A 9,182-nucleotide genomic window follows, 5' to 3' on the forward strand; every position below is an offset into this window, starting at 1 on the left:
ACTTCAGGACACCCTGAAGGAGCTAATGATTTTTTGAACAGTTGATTGTGGGTGCAGGGCTTATTTTAAATATGACTCTTCTATAAGAATCAAAAAATTAAAGAGGGATAAAATAGTCTGAAATCTTTATTTAATGGAAGACTGAGACCAAACTCACACAAAGATTAAGCTACAAAACAAACTCGTAAATACAAATGATTTTCTCTATCACATTAATCTAATTTAATTTTTCACCATGGAGCTGATATATATTAAAAGAAGGAAAAAATCCAAAAAGAAAATAATATCAAAATAGAGAGATTTAGTTTCCTTCCATTCAAAATAGGGTGCATTCTTTATTTCAAAGTTAGTATCTGTCTCTTATAAGCACATTCCTACCTTGCAGAAAAGAAAATGTAGTTCTACATATAATCCACTTATTATGCAATTTGTTTTCATTGCAGTCATAACATACTACTTGGTCCTTACACTTGAGAAACTAAGTATAAACCGATATTATTCTACTGCTCTTACTTAGCATTCAAATTGTAACAGGAATTAAACACTAGTGACTTTTTTCTTTTAATCCATTAATATTGACCACATACATTATATTTCATGTAGATCTTGCAATTTTGGCTTATGTTCATTACATTTTTGAACATCTTAATAAATAGTTCAAAGCTATCATTCTAAGGTTGGCATTACTAATTAGAAATTAATTAATTCAAATAGAAAGTTGCTATGCTTGGGGTGCCTAGGTAGCTCAACTGGTTGAGCATCTGACTCTTGGTTTTGGCAAAGGTCGTGATCTCAGGGTCATGTGATTGAGCCCTGTGTTGGGTCTGCACTCGTAAGGAGTCTGCTTAGGATTCTCTCTCTCCCTCTCCCTCTGCCCCTCCCCCCATGTGCATGCGCGCTCGCACTCTCCCTCTCTCTCAAATAAATAAATAAATCTTTAAAAAAAAGAAAGTTAGTACATTTTATACTTATTCAAAAGAATGTTGTTATAGAATGTGACAGTTTCTGTGATGAGAATTATTTGCAATTTCTTTTCTCTAACTATAAAATTTTTAATTAATTGGTTCACTGGAATAAAAAATAGCAGATCATACCAGAAGTTCTACCATCCACTAGTTCTGAATACTACATTTTATGATTTGAAGGTTCTAAGGCTGTCCTTCGAGTAGCTTCAATCAAGATAAAACTCATCTTAAAAGCCAAAATCAAGAAAATGATCTATATCTGCTAAAATAAGCAGCTGTCATTTGTCACTTTGGCCTTAAAAGCAAGGCTACTGGATTCCAATTCCATGACAATTTGCCTCATGACTCAAGTAAAATGTGTAGTGTTTTGGAGATATGTAACTGATTCAAATATTTACATATACAATTAAGTTTGAATATGGATTTGCCAGTATTGTGACTATTAAGAAAATTATTTGATGGCCAAAACTACTTTATAGAGCACTATTGTGCAGTACAAGCAACATTACTAGACAGAACAATTAGGCCAAGACAGAAAGAAGGAAACGGCATACAAATTAAAAAGGAAGAAGTAAAATTGTCTCTGTTCACAGATGATGTGTTACATGTAGAAAACTCTAAAGACTCCACCGAAAACTATTAAAACAAATAAATTCAGTAAAGTTTCAGGGTACAAAATCAATATACAAAAATTAGGTGTGTTTCTATACACTAACAATGAACTACCAGAAAGAGAAATTAAGAAAACAATCCCATTTACAGTAGTTTCAAAAAGAAGAAAATACTTAGAAATAAATTTAACCAAGGAATTGAAAGATGTGTACACTGAAAACTACAAAACTATGAAAGAAATTGAAAAAGACACGAATAAATGGAAAGATACTCCATGTTCATGAATTGGAAAAATTATTATTAAAGTATCCATACTACCCAAAGCAATCCGCAGATTCACTGCAATCCCTATTAAAATTCCAGTGACATTTTTCACATAAATAGAATAACCAATCCTAAAATTCTTATGGAACTGCAAAAGACCCCAAATAGCCAAAGCAATTTTGAGAAAGAAGAGCAAAGCTGGAGGCATCACACTTCGTGACTTCAAATTATATTTTAAAGTTATAGAACCTATAACTATATTATAAAGTTAAAGTAATCAAAATGGTATGGTATCGGCATAAAAACAAATAGATCAATGAAATAGAATGAAGAGCCCAGAAATAAACTCATGCATATATTTATGGCCAATTAAGTTTTGACAACAGTGCCAAGAATATACAATAGGTTAAGGGCGATCTCTTTAATAAATGGTGTTGGGAAAACTAGATATACAATGCACCATACACAAAAATCAACTCAAAATGGATTAAGTCTTGAATGTATGACCTGAAACTCTCAGAAGAAAACACAGGGAGTAAGCTTCTTGACATTGGTCTTGGCAATGATTTTTTAGATTTGACACCAAAAAGAAACATAACAAAAGCAAAAATAAAGAAGTGAAACCACATCAAACTAAAAAGCTTCTGCACAGCAAAACAAACCACCAACAAACTGGAAAAGCAACCTACAGAATGACAGAAAATATTGGCAAATCAAATATCCATTAAGGGGTCAATATCCAAAATATACAAGGAATTCATACACCTTAATAGCAATCAATCAATCAATCAATCAATAACTCAATTTAAAAATGGGCAAAATACCTGAATAGACATTTTTCCAAAGACGACACACAAACAGCCAACAGGTACATAAAAAGGTGCTCAACATCACTCATCATCAAGGAAATGCAAGTCAAAACCACAATGAGATATCACCTCATACCTGTTAGGACATCTATTATCAATGAAACAAGAGATAAAAATGCTGGAGAGGATTCAGAGAAACGGGAACCCTTGTACACTTGGTGGGAATGTAAACTGGTACAGCTACCATGGAAAACAGTATGGAGGTTCATCGAAAGATTAAAAATATAGCTACCATATGACCCAGCAATCCAACTTCTGGGCATTTATCCAAAGGAAATGAAATCATTATCTCGAAGAGATATTTGTACTTCCATGTTCATTATAGCAATAGCCAAGATATGGGAACAACCTAAGCGTTGACAGATGAATGGACAAAGAAAATGTGATACACATGCATACACAACGGAATATTATTTAGCCTTAAAAAAACCCCACAATAATCCTGCCATTTACCACACCATGAATGAAACTGGAGGACACTATGCTAAGTGAAATAAGCCACATAGAGAAAGACAAATACTGCATGGTATCATTTATATTGTGGAATTTCTTAAAAAGTCAGACTCAGAGGGGTACTGGCTGGCTTGGTCAGAAGAGCATGAGACTCTTGATCTCAGGGACATGAGTTCAAGGCTCACGTTGGGTATAGAGATTACTTTAAAAAATTAATTAAAAAATAATAAATAAAAAGTCAAACTCATAGATAGAAGGGGTAGAAAAGTGGTTGCCACGGGCTGGATATTAGGGGAAATAGAAGTTGATAAAAGAAGAGAAGAGAAAAAGAGAAGTTGGGGAAGAGAAATTGATAAAAGGGTACAAACCTCCAAATGAATAAGATCTGAGGATCTAATGTACAACATGGTGACTACAGCTAATACAACTGTACTGTAGAGTAGGAATTTGCTAAGAGAGTAGAACTTAAGTGTACATACACACACACACAAAGGTAAATATGAGAGGCAATGGATGTGTTAACTAGGTGAGAATCCGTTCACAATGTATACAAATATAAAATAATCACACTGTATACTTTTAATATATCACAATCTTGTTTGTCAATTATGCTTCAATAAAGCTGAAAAGATATTCATTGTAGCATTGCTTACAAGGGAATGAAATCAACATAAATGTCCCTTAAGAAGGGACTAATGAAATAAATGAGAGTTTATTTACCAATGAAATAATACGCAGTTGTTAAAAAAAGAGAATGACATATATGTATTGACTTGGAATAATATCAAAAAGATATTAAATGACTAAGTAGGGTGCAGACCACTGTGAATATTATTCTATTCTTTGGCAAGAAAAAACTCTGGAAGACACACAAGCTGGTGACAAGTGTCACATCTGGGGCAGAACTGAATGGCTAGAGAGCCAGAGAGCCAGGGTGGGAAGGAGACTTATTCTCAGTGGTATAACGTTTGATACCTTTTGTGTAACTTGGGATTACACTGCCCGTTTAAAGATAAACAAGATCATTTATAAATAGAGAATTAAAGCAAAAAGAAGGAAAGGAGGAGGAGGAAGAAGAAATTTGGATCTGGGCAGCCCATACCCAGAATGCCCTATCAGGCTTACAAAAGCCAGGTGTATCCAGTTGCTCTGTAAGCCAGAGTGCATGGTCCCCAACTATGGGACAGTCCGAGGTGACAGGATGAAGAGCCAGCCCATTCCACCACTGCTGAGACCACCAAAGCCCCTGTTCTCCAGCTCCAACCAGTGGAAAAAGAATTTAGTTCCTTAGAAACCCAAGCATTTCAGAAACTAATCTGTCCCCACCTCTTTGCTGACAGGGCACTCGCCCTATCTGAAATGGTAAGAAACTTGAACACCAAACTCCCAAGTCAACAAAGATCTTTCTTGTTTTTCTCTCTGCATCTCAGGAGGCAGGGAAGAGACAACAGAACTCACTTGTGTTTGACTCATACTCCATCTCTGGAACTAGAAAATTAGTCTTTAATTAGACTAATAGTTTCAGAAGCAAAACTGTGGTAATACCAGGAAGAATCTATTGGAAAATTACATTTGATTACCTAAATTTCTATCTCACTCTTCTTTCCAAAAATTGGCCTGTCATGTATTTCATGAACTAAATATAAGGCCCTCTTCCTCAGGAACATATAGTAAAGAATATAGTAATTAGAATATTTGTATCAGAGAGCAACAGATGACCTTGCCAAGTTCAGAAGAGAAGGAAGAAGAGTACAGGACAACTCCAAAAAGTGGGCGAGACAAGCTGAATTTCAAGAAATGATTATGTTTTAGCCAGAGAGACAATGGGCAGATCTCATTTCAGATAGAGAAAATAATATTAACAAAATACGTTTTGCAGACTGCAGGAAGTTACCAGGACATTAGTTGACAGAGCCAGTGTGAAGGGACAGGAGATAAAGCTGGGAGGGAGAAAGGGAACTTCTGCCCACGACATTTGTGTAAAGCATTTTGGGTTTTAGGCTGCCGACTTCGGGAAACCACTTTATAGTATGAGCCAACTACTGAGAAAATTAAAATAGACCAATTTGCATCCAGGAATTTCTACACAGATAGATGTCTTTGTTAACAGTATGTTGATATGTCTTTATCAACATTCCACACAGGATGTCCCTCGCAACCGTTTTTGGGGAGGGATCGTGAAGAGAAATCTAGGTTGACTAGCTGTCCTTCCTGACGGTACAAAAACTCAGTGACTTGCCAAGTGATCGAACACCCCTCCTTCTTAAACTTTGCTATGCCTCTTCTCCGAGATTAAAATCACATTAAACTGACATGGAGGTAAAGGCAGCCTTTGCAAAAATTAGAAATAAAAAGGTTATTACTCAAGTTTTCCAGGAAGCTTCCCTAAGCAGCACAGCACCAGCCCACCGTGGGCTGGGATTTCACTGACCAAGATCCCTGTACAGCACCAGTTTTGGGGAATGTTGGTGACCCCCCCCCCCCAAGATAAAGAACCTCATCCCCTTCTTTCTGGGCTTGCAAAATCTGCAACACAGATGTCACTTGGATGTAGATGGCTTTTCCTTTGCCCAGCTGTGGCCTGGCTGTGAAAGAAGGAAAAGAGGCTCTGGCTCCTTGAGTGTTGAGCAAGACAGTTTGGCTTCTCTCTCTTTGCAGGGATAGGCTGCAGCTGGCTTCCACTGACTCAGCTGGGAATTAGAATTCTTCTGAGACCACAGACAGCCTAGTCCTCCTGTTACTGTGACTGAGGCCATATATCTTACAAAATAACACCTCTTACTCTGCTAAAAGAACATTTGCCTCCTACCTAGGTCTATTTTCTTTAAAATGTACCCTCCATTTTATACGAAAGATCTCTTCGTGAGCCAAACAGAGAAAGTTACCTTTCTCAATTTGTTTTACTCTGATTTCCAAATTCCTCCCCTGCTGGTGGGGTGGAGGGCGAGGGGGAGGGTCACAGGTTGGACGCTCCAGAAAGCAGCTGTGGTGGTGGAGTTAGGGGTATAAACGTTGAACTGTGGAGTACAAGTTACAAAGGGAAAGGGGAGGAAGCAGGACTGGGCAGGGGAAGCTGTGAGACCACAGTGCCGACAGGGTAGCCTCTACCACCAAACGACAGGACCCTGGATCAGAGATTGTCCTTCAGAGAAGTTCTGCCTTGGGCAGAAATGACTAAGCCTTTGATCCGTTGCCTTGCTCATCACTGACTAGAAGCCGTCCTGAGAATTAGGTGATGTTGCCTCAAAGCTGAGGACGATCCTGCTAAGCCATCACCTGGATGAAAAATACCCTGCAGAGTCTCCCAGAAACACGCTGAATTTCATGTGCACGAGAAATCTTTGTTGTTTTCAGCTACTGAAATGTGAGAGTCTTGGGTAAGTGAATTCATAGTTTTCATCTATTTTGGAAAAATTTTGGCTGTTATTTCTTCAAATATCTTTCTGCTCCTCCTTCCCCCTCTGGCTTCTGATACAAAGTATCTGGATCAGTGTCTAGTAATAGATCCTTTTATTCACCACTAGTAAATGCATCACAGCATGTATGAGTTCTGGAAACGCTTCATTCCTTCCTCTGTGCCACTTCCTTGTCATGCACTTCCAGTGTTGTATGTATAAAACTGAGTATTGATTTCCTAGAACTACTGTAACAAAGTCTCACAAACGGGGTGGCTTGAAACAAGAGAAAGGTATTCATTCACAGATCTGAAAGCTAGAAGTCAAAAATCAAGGTGTACGTAGGGCCATGCTCTTTCAGAAGGCTCTAGAGAAGGATTTTCTTTTTGCAGCTTCCTAGCTTCTGATGGTTGCTGGTAATACTTAACATTCCTTGGCTTGTATATGCATCATTCCAATCTTGATGTGGACGTCTCCCTGTTTGTCTCTGTGTTTCTGCCTTCATGTGGCCTTTTCCTCTCTGTGTCTCTATTCAAATTTCCTCCTTTTTATTAGGATACCAGTCATTGGAGTAGGGCCCACTTTAATCCAGTAAGACCTTATCTTAACTTGATTATCTCTGTAAAGACCTTATTCCCAAAGAAAATGACATCATAAGTATCAGAGGTTAGGACTTTTACATATCTTTTTGGGGAACATAATTCAATGCACAACAAACTGCATTATCCTTATTTGCTTAGATGTAAACTTCCCTCAGTAGTAGACTGTTAGTTTCTTTTCTTTTTTTTTTTTTAAAGATTTTATTTATTTATTTGACAGAGAGAGAGACAGCCAGTGAGGGAGGGAACACAAGCAGGGGGAGTGGGAGAGGAAGAAGCAGGCTCTCAGAAGAGCATGGAGCCTGATGTGGGGCTCGATTCCAGAACCCTTGGATCACACCCTGAGCCGAAGGCAGACGCTTAACGACTGAGCCACCCAGGCGCCCCATAGACTGCTAGTTTCTTGAGAGCAGGAACTTTACCTTTAAACTCTTAGTGTCTAGCATAGCATCTGAATTATACTTAGGTAAATGTATACAGATGTATCTCAATAACTTATTGTATAGAAGGCATAAATAATGTATAGAAGGCAACTTAAGAAAATAAGAACAATGCTTGTATTGCTAAAGACCAATTTGAGAAAAAGCGTAGGAAAAATAATAGAATATTAAATAAATATTTTAATTTTTGACTGTGACTCCAATCTTTATATAGTGTTTCACTTACTATGCAATTTTTGGTTGTAGGTAGCAGAAAGACCCAACTCACACTGTCTTAAAATTAAATGGGAACATATTGGCTCATGCATCTAAAAAGTCCAGAGGTAGTCTTTTTCATGTGATTCACTGGCTCTATGATACTAGCCAAGAGAATATGCAGATTTCTTCCTTCAGCCATGACAGAATAGCTGGCATTGAGCTAGCCATAAACAATCAGAAAATTGGACAAAATATCTGAAACAACCGTTTTCAGACATTGTAAAACAGTCAGGACTGTGACACTTGAAAGAAATGAAATAAATAAGGTGAAACTGATGATTACCATTGGCTTCTGCCTAGAGGCATTTTCCAGACTGTAGCACAATAAGGGGGAACGAGGCAGACCACAGTGTTCTCCCTGAACTGAAGAGACAGGGATCGGAGTTTGGGAATGCTTCGGTGAATGGAATTTGCAGGGTAGAATGCTGGGGAAAATGGGAACTGTGCAGAACAAGAGCTCAAGAAATGTGCAAATCTTCACAAGGCTCTGTTTAGTTTTTGGCTGAATACTACATTGCCCATGTGCAATGCAGAACTCCATGAGGTCTCGCAAAAGAGCTGTTAAGCTGAAAAATTCCCAGAGCTCCCATGGGGCTGGGAGATGTCTGATTTTCTAACTAGCTAGAATGGAGAGACCATATTGAAAACATGGAGCATTCAGTGGAGACCCCAGATGTGTTAAAACTTAGTGCTAGAGTAGTCTAAAGCTGAGGGTAGTGTACGTCCACCTTAACAAAGTTTATAAAGAAGCACCAAAAGGATCAAACTGATCCACAAATAAATTGCCTTCCAGTCATAACAAAATTCAACATTCTTCAAAATAAGTTTTCATAGGGATGGCTGGGTGGCTTAATGGGTTGAGCTGCCAACTCTCTGTTTCAGTTCAGGTCATGATCTCAGGGTCATGAGATGGAGTCCCAAATTGGCTCCGTACTCAGAGAGGAGTCTGCTTCTCTCCCGTTCCAGCTTCCTCTGCCCCTCCCCCACTCATGTTGTCTCTCTCTCTCTCAAATAAAGAAATAAATCTTTAAAAATAAAAAAATAAAAGAAGTTTTTATAAAAATCCAGACACCCAACAACATAATATTCACAATGTCCAGCATTCAACAAAAATTACTAAATAGGCAAAAAAAAAAAAAAAAAAGCAGAATACTGTAACTCATATACAGAGGAAGAAATCTGTTAATAAAAATAGACCCACAGGCACCTGGATGGCTTAGTTGGTAAAGCATGTGACTCTTGATCTTGGGGTCGTGAGTTCAAGCCCCACAGGGGGCATGGAGTCTACTTAATATAAAAATAATAAAAAATAAATAGACTCAGAATG

The sequence above is a fragment of the Ursus maritimus genome, unplaced genomic scaffold (assembly GCF_017311325.1).
Source record: "Ursus maritimus isolate PB19 unplaced genomic scaffold, ASM1731132v1 scaffold_31, whole genome shotgun sequence".
NCBI lineage: Eukaryota > Metazoa > Chordata > Mammalia > Carnivora > Ursidae > Ursus > Ursus maritimus.